We start from the raw sequence: 12,946 nt of genomic DNA on the forward strand, positions 1-12,946 counted from the left end.
CCCACCCGGGAGAGGTGTTGTGGGGTCTCAAATGTAACGTAGAAAGCCAAAGTTTTTCCACAATACCTGACAACAATTTAATTTCTGAGCTTCCGTGGCTCAATGGTTAGCGCGTTCGGCTGTTAACCAATAGGTTGGTGGTTCGACCCCATCCGGGAGCGGTGTTGTGAGGTCTCAGATGTGACGTAAAAAGCCAAGGTTTTTACATAATACCTGACGAGCATTTAACTTTTGGGCTTCCGTGTCGCAATGGTTAGCGCGTTCGGCTGTTAACCAATAGGTTGGTGGTTCGAGCCCATCCGGGAGCGGTGTAGTGAGGTCTCAGATGTGACGTAAAAAGTCAAGGTTTTTACACAATACCTAACGAGCATTTAACTTTTGGGCTTCCGTGGCACAATGGTTAGCGCGTTCAGCTGTTAATCGAAAGGTTGGTGGTTCGAGCCCACCCGGGAGAGGTGTTGTGGGGTCTCAGATGTAGCGTAAAAAGTCAAAACTTTTCCACAATACGTGACAACCATTTAATTTCTGAGCTTCCGTGGCGCAATGGTTAGCGCGTTCAGCAGTTAACAAATAATTTAGTGGTTCGAGCCCACCCGGGAGCGGCGTTGTGGGATCTCAAACGTAACGTAGAAAGCCAAAGTTTTTCCACAATACCTGACGACCATTTAATTTTTGGGCTTCCGTGGCGCAATGGTTAACGCGTTCGGCTGTTAACCAATAGGTTGGTGGTTCGAGCCCACCCGGGAGCGGTGTTGTGGGATCTCAAATGTAACGTAGAAAGCCAAAGTTTTTCCACAATACGTGACGACCATTTAATTTCTGAGCTTTCGTGGCTCAATGGTTAGCGCGTTCGGCTGTTAACCAATAGGTTGGTGGTTAGAGCCCATCCGGGAGCGGTGTTTTGAGGTCTCAGATGTGACGTAAAACGTCAAGGTTTTTCCACAATACCTGACGAACATTGAATTTTTGGGCTTCCGTGGCGCAATGGTTAGCGCGTTCAGCTGTTAATCGAAAGGTTGGTGGTTCGAGCCCAACCGGGAGAGGTGTTGTGGGGTCTCAGATGTAGCGTAAAAAGTCAAAACTTTTCCACAATACGTGACAACCATTTAATTTCTGAGCTTCCGTGGCTGAATGGTTAGCGCGTTCGGCTGTTAACCAATAGGTTGGTGGTTAGAGCCCATCCGGGAGCGGTGTCGTGAGGTCTCAGATGTAACGTAAAATGTCAGAGTTTTTCCACAATACCTGACGAACATTTAATTTTTGGGCTTCCGTGGCGCAATTATTAGCGCGTTCAACTGTTAATCGAAAGGCTATTGGTTCAGGCCCACCCGGAAGAGGTGTTGTGGGGTCTCAGATGTAGCGTAAAAAGTCAAAACTTATCCACAATACGTGACAACCATTTAATTTCTGAGCTTCCGTGGCTCAATGGTTAGCGCGTTCGGCTGTTAACCAATAGGTTGGTGGTTCGAGCCCACCCGGGAGCGGTGGTGTGGGATCTCAAATGTAACGTAGAAAGCCAAACTTTTGCCACAATACCTGACGTTCATTAAATTTTTGGGCTTCCTTGGCGCAATGTTTAGCGCGTTCGGCTGTTAACCGAAAGGTTGGTGGTTCGAGCCCAACCGGAAGAGGTGTTGTAGGGTCACACATGTAACGTAAAAAGTCATAACTTATCCACAATACCTGACAACCATTTAATTTCTGAGCTTCCGTGGCTCAAAGGTTAGCGCGTTCGGCTGTTAACCAATAGGTGTGTGGTTCGAGCCCATCCGGGAGCGGTTTTGTGACGTCTCAGATGTGACGTAAAAAGTCAAGGTTTTTTCCACAACACCTGACGACCATTTAATTTTTGGTCTTCCGTGGCGCAATGGTTAGCGCGTTCGGCTGTTAACCAATAGGTTGGTGGTTCGAGCCCATCCGGGAGCGGTGTTGTGAGGTCTCAGATGTAACGTAAAATGTCAGAGTTTTTCCACAATACCTGACGAACATTTAATTTTTGGGCTTCCGTGGCGCAATGATTAGCGCGTTCAGCTGTTAACCGAAAGGTTGGTGGTTCGAGCCCATCCGGGAGCGGTGTTGTGACGTCTCAGATCTAACGTAAAATGTCAAAACTTTTCCACACTATGTGACAACCACTTAAATTCTGAGCTTCCGTGGCTCAATGGTTAGCGAATTCGGCTGTTAACCAATAGGTTGGTGGTTCGAGCCCACCCGGGAGCGGTATTTTGGGATCTCAAATGTAACGTTGAAAGCCAAAATTTTTCCACAATACCTGACGACCATTTAATTTTTGGGCTTCCGTGGCGCAATGGTCAGCGCGTTCAGCTGTTAACCGAAAGGTTGGTGGTTCGAGCCCATCCGGGAGCGGTGTTGTGACGTCTCAGATGTAACGTAAAATGTCAGAGTTTTTCCACAATACCTGACGAACATTTAATTTTTGGGCTTCCGTGGCGCAATTATTAGCGCGTTCAACTGTTAATCGAAAGGCTGGCGGTTCAAGCCCACCCGGAAGAGGTGTTGTGGGGTCTCAGATGTAGTGTAAAAAGTCAAAACCTATCCACAATACGTGACAACCATTTAATTTCTGAGCTTCCTTGGCTCAATGGTTAGCGCGTTCGGCTGTTAACCAATAGGTTGGTGGTTCGAGCCCACCCGGGACCGGTGGTGTGGGATCTCAAATGTAACGTAGAAAGCCAAAGTTTTGCCACAATACCTGACGACCATTAAATTTTTGGGCTTCCTTGGCTCAAATGTTAGCGCGTTCGGCTGTTAACGAATAGGTGTGTGGTTCGAGCCCATCCGGGAGCGGTGTTGTGACGTCTCAGATGTGACGTAAAAAGTCAAGGTTTTTTCCACAGCACCTGACGACCATTTAATTTTTGGGCTTCCGTGGCGCAATGATTAGCGCGTTCAGCTGTTAATCGAAAGGTTGAAGGTTCGAGCCCACTCGAGAGAGGTGTTGTGGGGTCTCAGATATAGCGTAAAAAGTCAAAACTTTTCCGCAATACGTGACAACCATTTAAATTCTGAGCTTCCGTGGCTCAATGGTTAGCGCGTTCGCCTGTTAACCAATAGGTTGGTGGTTCGAGCCCATCCGGGAGCGGTGTTGTGACGTCTCAGATGTAGCGTAAAAAGTCAAAACTTTTCCACAATACGTGACAACCATTTAATTTCTGAGCTTCCGTGGCTGAATGGTTAGCGCGTTCGGCTGTTAACCAATAGGTTGGTGGTTAGAGCCTATCCGGGAGCGGTGTTGTGAGGTCTCAGATGTAACGTAAAATGTCAGAGTTTTTCCACAATACCTGACGAACATTTAATTTTTGGGCTTTCGTGGCGCAATTATTAGCGCGTTCAACTGTTAATCGAAAGGCTGGTGGTTCAGGCCCACCCGGAAGAGGTGTTGTGGGGTCTCAGATGTAGCGTAAAAAGTCAAAACTTATCCACAATACGTGACAACCATTTAATTTCTGAGCTTCCGTGGCTCAATGGTTAGCGCGTTCGGCTGTTAACCAATAGGTTGGTGGTTCGAGCCCACCCGGGAGCGGTGGTGTGGGATCTCAAATGTAACGTAGAAAGCCAAAGTTTTGCCACAATACCTGACGACCATTAAATTTTTGGGCTTCCTTGGCGCAATGGTTAGCGCGTTCGGCTGTTAACCGAAAGGTTGGTGGTTCGAGCCCAACCGGAAGAGGTGTTGTAGGGTCACACATGTAACGTAAAAAGTCATAACTTATCCACAATACCTGACAACCTTTTAATTTCTGAGCTTCCGTGGCTCAAAGGTTAGCGCGTTCGGCTGTTAACCAATAGGTGTGTGGTTCGAGCCCATCCGGGAGCGGTGTTGTGACGTCTCAGATGTGACGTAAAAAGTCAAGGTTTTTTCCACAGCACCTGACGACCATTTAATTTTTGGGCTTCCGTGGCGCAATGATTAGCGCGTTCAGCTGTTAATCGAAAGGTTGAAGGTTCGAGCCCACTCGAGAGAGGTGTTGTGGGGTCTCAGATATAGCGTAAAAAGTCAAAACTTTTCCGCAATACGTGACAACCATTTAAATTCTGAGCTTCCGTGGCTCAATGGTTAGCGCGTTCGCCTGTTAACCAATAGGTTGGTGGTTCGAGCCCACCCGGGAGCGGTGGTGTGGGATCTCAAATGTAACGTAGAAAGACAAAGTTTTGCAACAATACCTGACGACCATTAAATTTTTGGGCTTCCTTGGCGCAATGGTTAGCGCGTTCGGCTGTTAACCGAAAGGTTGGTGGTTCGAGCCCAACCGGAAGAGGTGTTGTAGGGTCTCAGATGTAACGTAAAAAGTCATAACTTATACAAAATACCTGACAACCATTTAATTTCTGAGCTTCCGTGGCTCAAAGGTTAGCGCGTTCGGCTGTTAACCAATAGGTGTGTGGCTCGAGCCCATCCGGGAGCGGTGTTGTGACGTCTCAGATGTGACGTAAAAAGTCAAGGTTTTTTCCACAACACCTGACGACCATTTAATTTTTGGGCTTCCGTGGCGCAATGGTTAGCACGTTCGGCTGTTAACCAATAGGTCGGTGGTTCGAGTCTATCCGGGAGCCGTGTTGTGAGGTCTCAGATGTGACGTAAAAAGTCAAGGTTTTCCACAATACCTGACAACCATTTAATTTCGGAGCTAGGCACGTAGGAGACCTTGTACGAGTATCGCATCATGCGTAAACGTAGCCTTTGCAGTCTCGGAGATAAATCGTCCAGTTGTTTCGAATGCAATATGGAAACAAGGGGCTGATGATCAGTTTCTAGCTTTATTGTTATACCCGTTATGAAATCCTCAAATCGCTGGCATGCCCACGTTAATGCATACGCCTCGTTCTCGATCTGCGCATAGCGTTGTTCTGTCGAGGATAACGTCTTCGAGGCATAGGCAATGACTTTGTAAGTTCCATTGGCTTGTTCTTGTCGAAGTATTGCTCCAATCCCATAGCTTGACGCATCGGCGGATACTACTGTTGGCTTCCTTGGATCGAAGATACCCAAAACAGGCTTGCTTGTGAGTGTCGTCTTGAGGTATTTGAAGGCCATTTCTTGACTTGGGCCCCAAATCCAGCTGTTCTTGGTGCTCAATAGACTACTTAGTGGTTTAAGCTGCTCGGCCATTCGGGGAATGAACTTTCCAAGATAATTTACCATTCCTAATAGACGACGTAGCTCTGCGACATCAGATGGTGATTTCATCTCGACTATGGCTCGAACCTTCTCCTCGTCTGGACTGATCCCGGCACTGTCTATTACGTGCCCCAAAAACTTGATCCTTTTGTTAAATTTTTTATAATATACCACGCCACTGTTCAATTTTAAGTGGATATAACATAAATTCATTAATTCTTTTTTCATGAATCTTTAACACTAATTATTATAATACACCATTGTTAAATCTATATTTTAAATTAAATTGTTGTATTAAATTAAGCAGATAGGCACGGGGCTTACAAGTCACAATGTGACTTAGCCCCGTAGCAAACTGTATATGTAATGATAAGTAAAAAATAAACATTTTGAATTTGAATTTGAATTTTGACTCCAAAGAGGCATTTCCTTTCATTGAGCGTGACTCCTTGGTCTTTCAATCTTTCGAGAACTTCCTTTAGGTTTTCATCATGTTCGGCCATGTCCTTGCCCCATACTAGAATGTCGTCCTGATGACAAACTGTGTTCTTGACGCCTTCAATATACGAAGACATTTGGCTTTGGTAGTGCTCGGATGCAGATGTTAAACCAAAGGGCAGGCAATTGCAGCAATATCTTCCAAATGGCGTCATGAAAGTCGTAAGTAATATGGAGTCCGGATGTAGCGGTATCTGCCAATAACCGGAATTACAATCAAGTTTTGAGAAGATCTCGGCTCCAGCCAGTCGTCCAAGCGTATGGTCTACAGCCGGTATCTGGTACCGTTCACGTTGTACGTAGTTATTCAGTTGCGTATAATCCACGCATATCCTTAATTCGCCAGAATCCTTTCTCACGACCACCATGGGAGCGCACCAGTCTGTGGGGTCCTCGACTCTCCGGATTACTCCCAAGTCCACCATTCGTTTCAATTCAGCTTCGACTTGTGACATCAAAGGAATCGCAACTCGACGTGGAGTCGTCACTGCATACGGTACTGCGTTCGGTTTCAGCTTCAGTTTGTAGCTTCGTTTGACTCGTCCTAAGCCGGTAAATAGTTGAGGATAATGGTCCTTTGGTCTTATACTCGTCTCCGTGAGTTGCAGCTCATCGATTCTTTGAACTATTTTCAGGTCTTCACTTGCTCTGAGGCTTAGAAGTGGAACTTGCAATTGGTCGATGACATAGACCTTGTCATGGATGGTGGTATCTCTACTTGACAGGTAGGCTTCAATGAAACCTTTGCAGTTAATCAAGGTCTTCCCTGGTCCAAACAGACGTCGGTCAGATTTATTCAGTGCTAAGTCTTGAAATTTCGCCTTGTACAGCGAGTCTGGTAATACGCAAACGTCCGCGCCGGTATCTATCTTGAATTGAACTTGTTTTGCATTAATCCTAATGTTTACCATCCAACGATCTTGTATCTCGTCGCTGCTGACTTTTCCCAAGAACGTATCCATTGGCGTTGAGTCATCATCATCCACAGAGATCATTTGCGATGTGACCTCACGATTGTAGTTGGTGGTTAACCTTTGACACACACGCTCGTAGCGGCCAATCTTCTTACACTTCCTGCAAACTGCTCTATATGCTGGGCATCGCTCTCGATTGTGTTTCTCGAACATTCCGCATTTCTTGCAGGTATCTGAAGTAACCTTGTGATCGCGTTGAATTGGTCTTGAAGGATGAGTTGCTCTTGGTCGCCTGTTCTCCTTCGTCTGAGAGGTGTTTCGAGAGCCAAGCTTTTCGACAACAGCCGGAGTTCCGTTTTTATAACTTCCTGCGTTTAATTCTTGTTGTTGTCGGCGAACTTCTTCGGCATGGCGGGCGGTTGAGATCGGTTTCTCCAGTGTAAGGTTTCCGTCTAATTGCATTTTTTCCGACAGGGCTTTGTCTCGCACCCCGACTACTATTCGGTCTCTCAGCAATTCGTCTTGGAGAGTTCCGTAGGCACATTTCTCAATCTGGGCTCGACACGCGGTGATAAACTCTTCTACCGGTTCGCCATCTTGCTGAACTCGTGAGTTGAAGGTTGCTCGCTCGTAGATAACGTTCCTCCGGAGAATGAAATGTCCTTCGAATTTATTCATAACGACATTGAAGTCAGACTTCTCTGCATCGGTGGCAAACGTAAATGACAAGAATACGTCATCAGCTTTGTCGCCCATCATGTATATTAACGCGTTGACTTGTTCCTCTCCTGTCTTGGAACTAAGACCGGACGCGGATCTGAATCTCTCGAACCTCCTCCTCCATCGGGGCCTCTCATTGGAATTCGAAAAGTTGAATTGGCAAGGCGGTTGCACTTGAAAGGCTGCGGCGTTCTGCATTTTCCGTGTCGAGGTAGACCGCAAATCTAGTCGATTACTGATTAACGAATTAAAGCTAACCGTGATATCGCGCGACTAAATACCACATTAACGAACTTCTGACACCATGTTGTGTGTTTGTACGACTACACAGGAGTTGATACTTTAAAACTATGGTTTTATTTACAATGATTTATATATGATCGAGATCCGAGATAGACTGAATTTTTAACACAGAGAGGGGGCCTTTTTATACACGAGAGATTAGATAAATAATAGACATTAAGCTAATATGGGGCTGTTCATAAACTGGCCTACTAATAATACAAAGCATAATGTCACACTTATCCACAAAACCTAACAACCATTTAATTTCTGAGCTTCTGTGGCTCAATGGTTAGCGCGTTCGGCTGTTAACCAATTGGTTGGTGGTTCGAGCCTATCCGGGAGAAGTGTTGTGACGTCTCAGATGTAACGTAAAATGTCAGAGTTTTACCTCAATACCTGACGAAAATTTAATTTTTGGGCTTCAGTGGCGCAATGGTTAGCGCGTTCGGCTATTAACCAATAGGTTGGTGGTTCGAGCCCATCCGGGAGAAGTGTTGTGACGTCTCAGATGTAACGTAAAATGTCAGAGTTTTTCCACAATACCTGACGAACATTTAATTTTTGGGCTTCAGTGGCGCAATGGTCAGCGCGTTCAGCTGTTAACCGAAAGGTTGGTGGTTCGAGCCCAAACGAGAGAGGTTTTGTGGGGTCTCAGATGTAGCGTGAAAAGTCGTAACTTTTCAACAATACCTGACAACCATTTAATTTCTGAGCTTCCGTGGCTCAATGGTTAGCGCTTTCGGCTGTTAACCAATAGGTTGGTGGTTCTAGCCCATCCGGGAGCGGTGTTGTGATGTCTCAGATGTAACGTAAAATGTCAGAGTTTTACCTCAATACCTGACGAGCATTTATTTTTTGGGCTTCCGTGGCGCAATGGTTAGCGCGTTCAGCTGTTAATCGAAAGGTTGGTGGTTCGAGCCCACCCGGGAGAGGTGTTGTGAGGTCTCATATGTAGCGTGAAAAGTCAAACTTTTTCCATAATACGTTATAACCATTTATTTTCTGATCTTTCGTGGCTCAATGGTTAGCGCGTTCGGCTGTTAACCAATAGCTTGGTGGTTCGAGCCCACCCGGGAGCGGTGTTTTTGGATCTCAAATGTAACGTAAATAGCCAAAGTTTTTCCACAATACCTGACGACCATTTAATTTTTGGGCTTCCGTGGCGCAATGGTTAGCGCGTTCAGCTGTTAACCGAAAGGTTGGTGGTTCGAGCCCAAAAGAGAGGTTTTGTGGGGTCTCAGATGTAGCGTGAAAAGTCGTAACTTTTCAACAAAACCTGTAAACCATTTAATTTTTGGGCGTCCGTGGCGCAATGGCTAGCGCGTTCGGCTGTTAACCGAAAGGTTGGTGGTTCGAGCCCATCCGGGAGCGGTGTTGTGACGTCTCAGATGTTACGTAAAATGTCAGAGTTTTTCCACAATACCTGACGAACATTTAATTTTTGGCCTTCCGTGGCGCAATAATTAGGGCGTCGAGCACTTAATCGAAAGGTTGGTGGTTCGAGCCCACCCGGAAGAGGTGTTGTGGGGTCTCAGATGTAGCGTTAAAAGTCAAAACTTTTCCACAATACGTGACAACCATTTAATTTCTGATCTTCCGTGGCTCAATGGTTAGCGCGTTCGGCTGTTAACCAATAGGTTGGTGGTTCGAGCCCACCCGGGAGCGGTGTTTTTGGATCTCAAATGTAACGTAAATAGCCAAAGTTTTTCCACAATACCTGACTACCATTTCATTTTTGGGCGTCCGTGGCGAAAGGTTAGCGCGTTCGGCTGTTAACCGAAAGGTTGGTGGTTCGAGCCCATCCGGGAGCGGTGTTGTGAGGTCTCAGATGTGAAGTAAAAAGACAAGGTTTTACCTCAATACCTGACGAAAATTTAATTTTTGGGCTTCAGTGGCGCAATGGTCAGCGCGTTCAGCTGTTAACCGAAAGGTTGGTGGTTCGAGCCCTCCCGGGAGCGGTGTTGTGACGTCTCAGATGTAACGTAAAATGTCAGAGTTTTTCCACAATACCTGACGAGCATTTAATTTTTGGGCTTCCGTGGCGCAATGGTTAGCGCGTTCAGCTGTTAATCGAAAGGTTGGTATTCGAGCCCACCCGGGAGAGGTGTTGTGAGGTCTCAGATGAAGCGTGAAAAGTCAAACTTTTTCCATAATACGTGATAACCATTTATTTTCTGATCATTCGTGGCTCAATGGTTAGCGCGTTCGGCTGTTAACCAATAGCTTGGTGGTTCGAGCCCACCCGGGAGCGGTGTTTTTGGATCTCAAATGTAACGTAAATAGCCAAAGTTTTTCCGCAATACCTGACGACCATTTTTTTTGGGCGTCCGTGGCGCAATGGTTAGCGCGTTCGGCTGTTAACCGAAAGGTTGGTGGTTCGAGCCCATCCGGTAGCGGTGTTTTGAGGCCTCAGATGTGAAGTAAAAAGTCAAAGTTTTACCTCAATACCTGACGAAAATTTAATTTTTGGGCTTCAGTGGCGCAATGGTCAGCGCGTTCAGCTGTTAACCGAAAGGTTGGTGGTTCGAGCCCAAACGAGAGAGGTTTTGTGGGGTCTCAGATGTAGCTTGAAAAGTCGTAACTTTTCAACAATACCTGACAACCATTTAATTTCTGGGCTTCCGTGGCTCAATGGTTAGCGCGTTCGGCTGTTAACCTATAGGTTGGAGGTTCTAGCCCATCCGGGAGCGGTGTTGTGATGTCTCAGATGTAACGTAAAATGTCAGAGTTTTTCCACAATACCTGACAACCATTTAATTTCTGAGCTTCCGTGGCTCAATGGTTAGCGCGTTCGGCTGTCAATCGAAAGGTTGGTGGTTCGATCCCATGCGGGAGCGGTGTTGTGAGGTCTCGGATGTGAAGTAAAAAGTCAAAGTTTTACCTCAATAGCTGACGAAAATTTAATTTTTGGGCTTCAGTGGCGCAATGGTCAGCGCGTTCAGCTGTTAACCGAAAGGTTGGTGGTTCGAGCCCACCCGGGAGCGGTGTTGTGACGTCTCAGATGTAACGTAAAATGTGAGAGTTTTTCCACAATACCTGACGAGCATTTAATTTTTGGGCTTCCGTGGCGCAATGGTTAGCGCGTTCAGCTGTTAATCGAAAGGTTGGTGGTTCGAGCCCACCCGGGAGAGGTGTTGTGAGGTCTCAGATGTAGCGTGAAAAGTCAAACTTTTTCCATAATACGTGATAACCATTTATTTTCTGGTCTTTCGTGGCTCAATGGTTAGCGCGTTCGGCTGTTAACCAATAGCTTGGTGGTTCGAGCCCACCCGGGAGCGGTGTTTTTGGATCTCAAATGTAACGTAAATAGCCAAAGTTTTTCTACAATACCTGACGACCATTTAATTTTTGGGCTTCCGTGGCGCAATGGTTAGTGCGTTCAGCTGTTAACCGAAAGGTTGGTGGTTCGAGCCCAAACGAGAGAGGATTTGTGGGGTCTCAGATGTAGCGTGAAAAGTCGTAACTTTTCAACAATACCTGACAACCATTTAATTTTTGGGCGTCCGTGGCGCAATGGCTAGCGCGTTCGGCTGTTAACCGAAAGGTTGGTGGTTCGAGCCCATCCGGGAGCGGTGTTGTGACGTCTCAGATGTTACGTAAAATGTCAGAGTTTTTCCACAATACCTGACGAACATTTAATTTTTGGGCTTCCGTGGCGCAGTAATTAGCGCGTCCAGCTCTTAATCGAAAGGTTGGTGGTTTGAGCCCACCCGGAAGAGGTGTTGTGGGGTCTCAGATGTAGCGTTAAAAGTCAAAACTTTTCCACAATACGTGACAACCATTTAATTTTTGGGCTTCCTTGGCGCAATGGTTAGCGCGTTCGGCTGTTAACCGAAAGGATGGTGGTTCGAGCCCACCTGGGAGAGGTGTTGTAGGGTCTAAGATGTAACGTAAAAAGTCATAACTTATCCACAAATCCTAACAACCATTTAATTTCTGAGCTTCTGTGGCTCAATGGTTAGCGCGTTCGGCTGTTGAACAATTGGTTGGTGGTTCGAGCCTATCCGGGAGAAGTGTTGTGACGTCTCAGATGTAACGTAAAATGTCAGAGTTTTTCCACAATACCTGACGAACATTTAATTGTTGGGCTTGCGTGGCGCAATGGTTAGCGCGTTCAGCTGTTAATCGAAAGTTTGGTGGTTCGAGCCCACCCGGGAGAGGTGTTGTTGGGTCTCATATGTAGCGTAAAAAGTCAAAACTTTTCCACAATACGTGACAACCATTTATTTTCTGAGCTTTCGTGGCTCAATGGTTAGCGCATTCGGCTGTTAACCGAAAGGTTGGTGGTTCGAGCCCATCCGGGAGCGGTGTTGTGAGGCCTCAGATGTGAAGTAAAAAGTCAAAGTTTTACCTCAATACCTGACGAAAATTTAATTTTTGGGCTTCAGTGGCGCAATGGTCAGCGCGTTCAGCTGTTAACCGAAAGGTTGGTGGTTCGAGCCCAAACGAGAGAGGTTTTGTGGGGTCTCAGATGTAGCGTGAAAAGTCGTAACTTTTCAACAATACCTGACAACCATTTAACTTCTGAGCTTCCGTGGCTCAATGGTTAGCGCGTTCGGCTGTTAACCAATAGGTTGGTGGTTCTAGCCCATCCGGGAGCGGTGTTGTGATGTCTCAGATGTAACGTAAAATGTCAGAGTTTTTCCACAATACCTGACGAACATTTAATTTTTGGGCTTCCGTGGCGCAATGGTTAGCGCGTTCAGCTGTTAATCGAAAGGTTGGTGGTTCGAGCCCACCCGGAAGAGGTGATGTGGGGTCTCAGATGTAGCGTAAAAAGTCAAAACTTTTCCACAATACGTGACAACCATTCAATTTCTGAGCTTCCGTGGCTCAATGGTTAGCGCGTTCGGCTGATAATCGAAAGGTTGGTGGTTCGAGCCCATCCGGGAGCGGTGTTGTGAGGTCTCAGATGTAGCGTGAAAAGTCAAACTTTTTCCATAATACGTGATAACCATTTATTTTCTGATCTTTCGTGGCTCAATGGTTAGCGCGTTCGGCTGTTAACCAATAGGTTGGTGGTTCGAGCCCACCCGGGAGCGGTGTTTTTGGATCTCAAATGTAACGTAAATAGCCAAAATTTTTCCACAATACCTGACGACCATTTAATTTTTGGGCGTCCGTGGCGAATGGTTAGCGCATTCGGCTGTTAACCGAAAGGTTGGTGGTTCGAGCCCACCCGGGAGAGGTGTTGTTAGGTCTCAGATGTAGCGTGAAAAGTCAAAATTTTTCCATAATACGTGATAACCATTTATTTTCTGATCTTTCGTGGCTCAATGGTTAGCGCGTTAGGCTGTTAACCAATAGCTTGGTGGTTCGAGCCCACCCGGGAGCGGTGTTTTTGGATCTCAAATGTAACGTAAATAGCCAAAGTTTTTCTACAATACCT

General features: G+C 46.3%; 2 non-coding genes across 2 annotated transcripts; both read left to right on the forward strand.

Annotated features, from left to right (window-relative positions):
• Positions 1–10,321: 10,321 nt before the first annotated feature.
• Positions 10,322–10,394, forward strand: TRNAD-GUC (transfer RNA aspartic acid (anticodon GUC)). The gene has a single exon. It is a non-coding gene; the product is annotated as a tRNA-Asp (tRNA).
• A 1,985-nt stretch (positions 10,395–12,379) lies between these two features.
• Positions 12,380–12,452, forward strand: TRNAI-GAU (transfer RNA isoleucine (anticodon GAU)). The gene has a single exon. It is a non-coding gene; the product is annotated as a tRNA-Ile (tRNA).
• The last annotated feature ends 494 nt before the right edge of the window (positions 12,453–12,946 follow it).

This window comes from Phalangium opilio, unplaced genomic scaffold, assembly GCF_054372755.1.
Source record: "Phalangium opilio isolate 3A_F unplaced genomic scaffold, DU_Popi_V2 ptg001675l_1, whole genome shotgun sequence".
Classification (NCBI taxonomy): Eukaryota; Metazoa; Arthropoda; class Arachnida; order Opiliones; family Phalangiidae; genus Phalangium; species Phalangium opilio.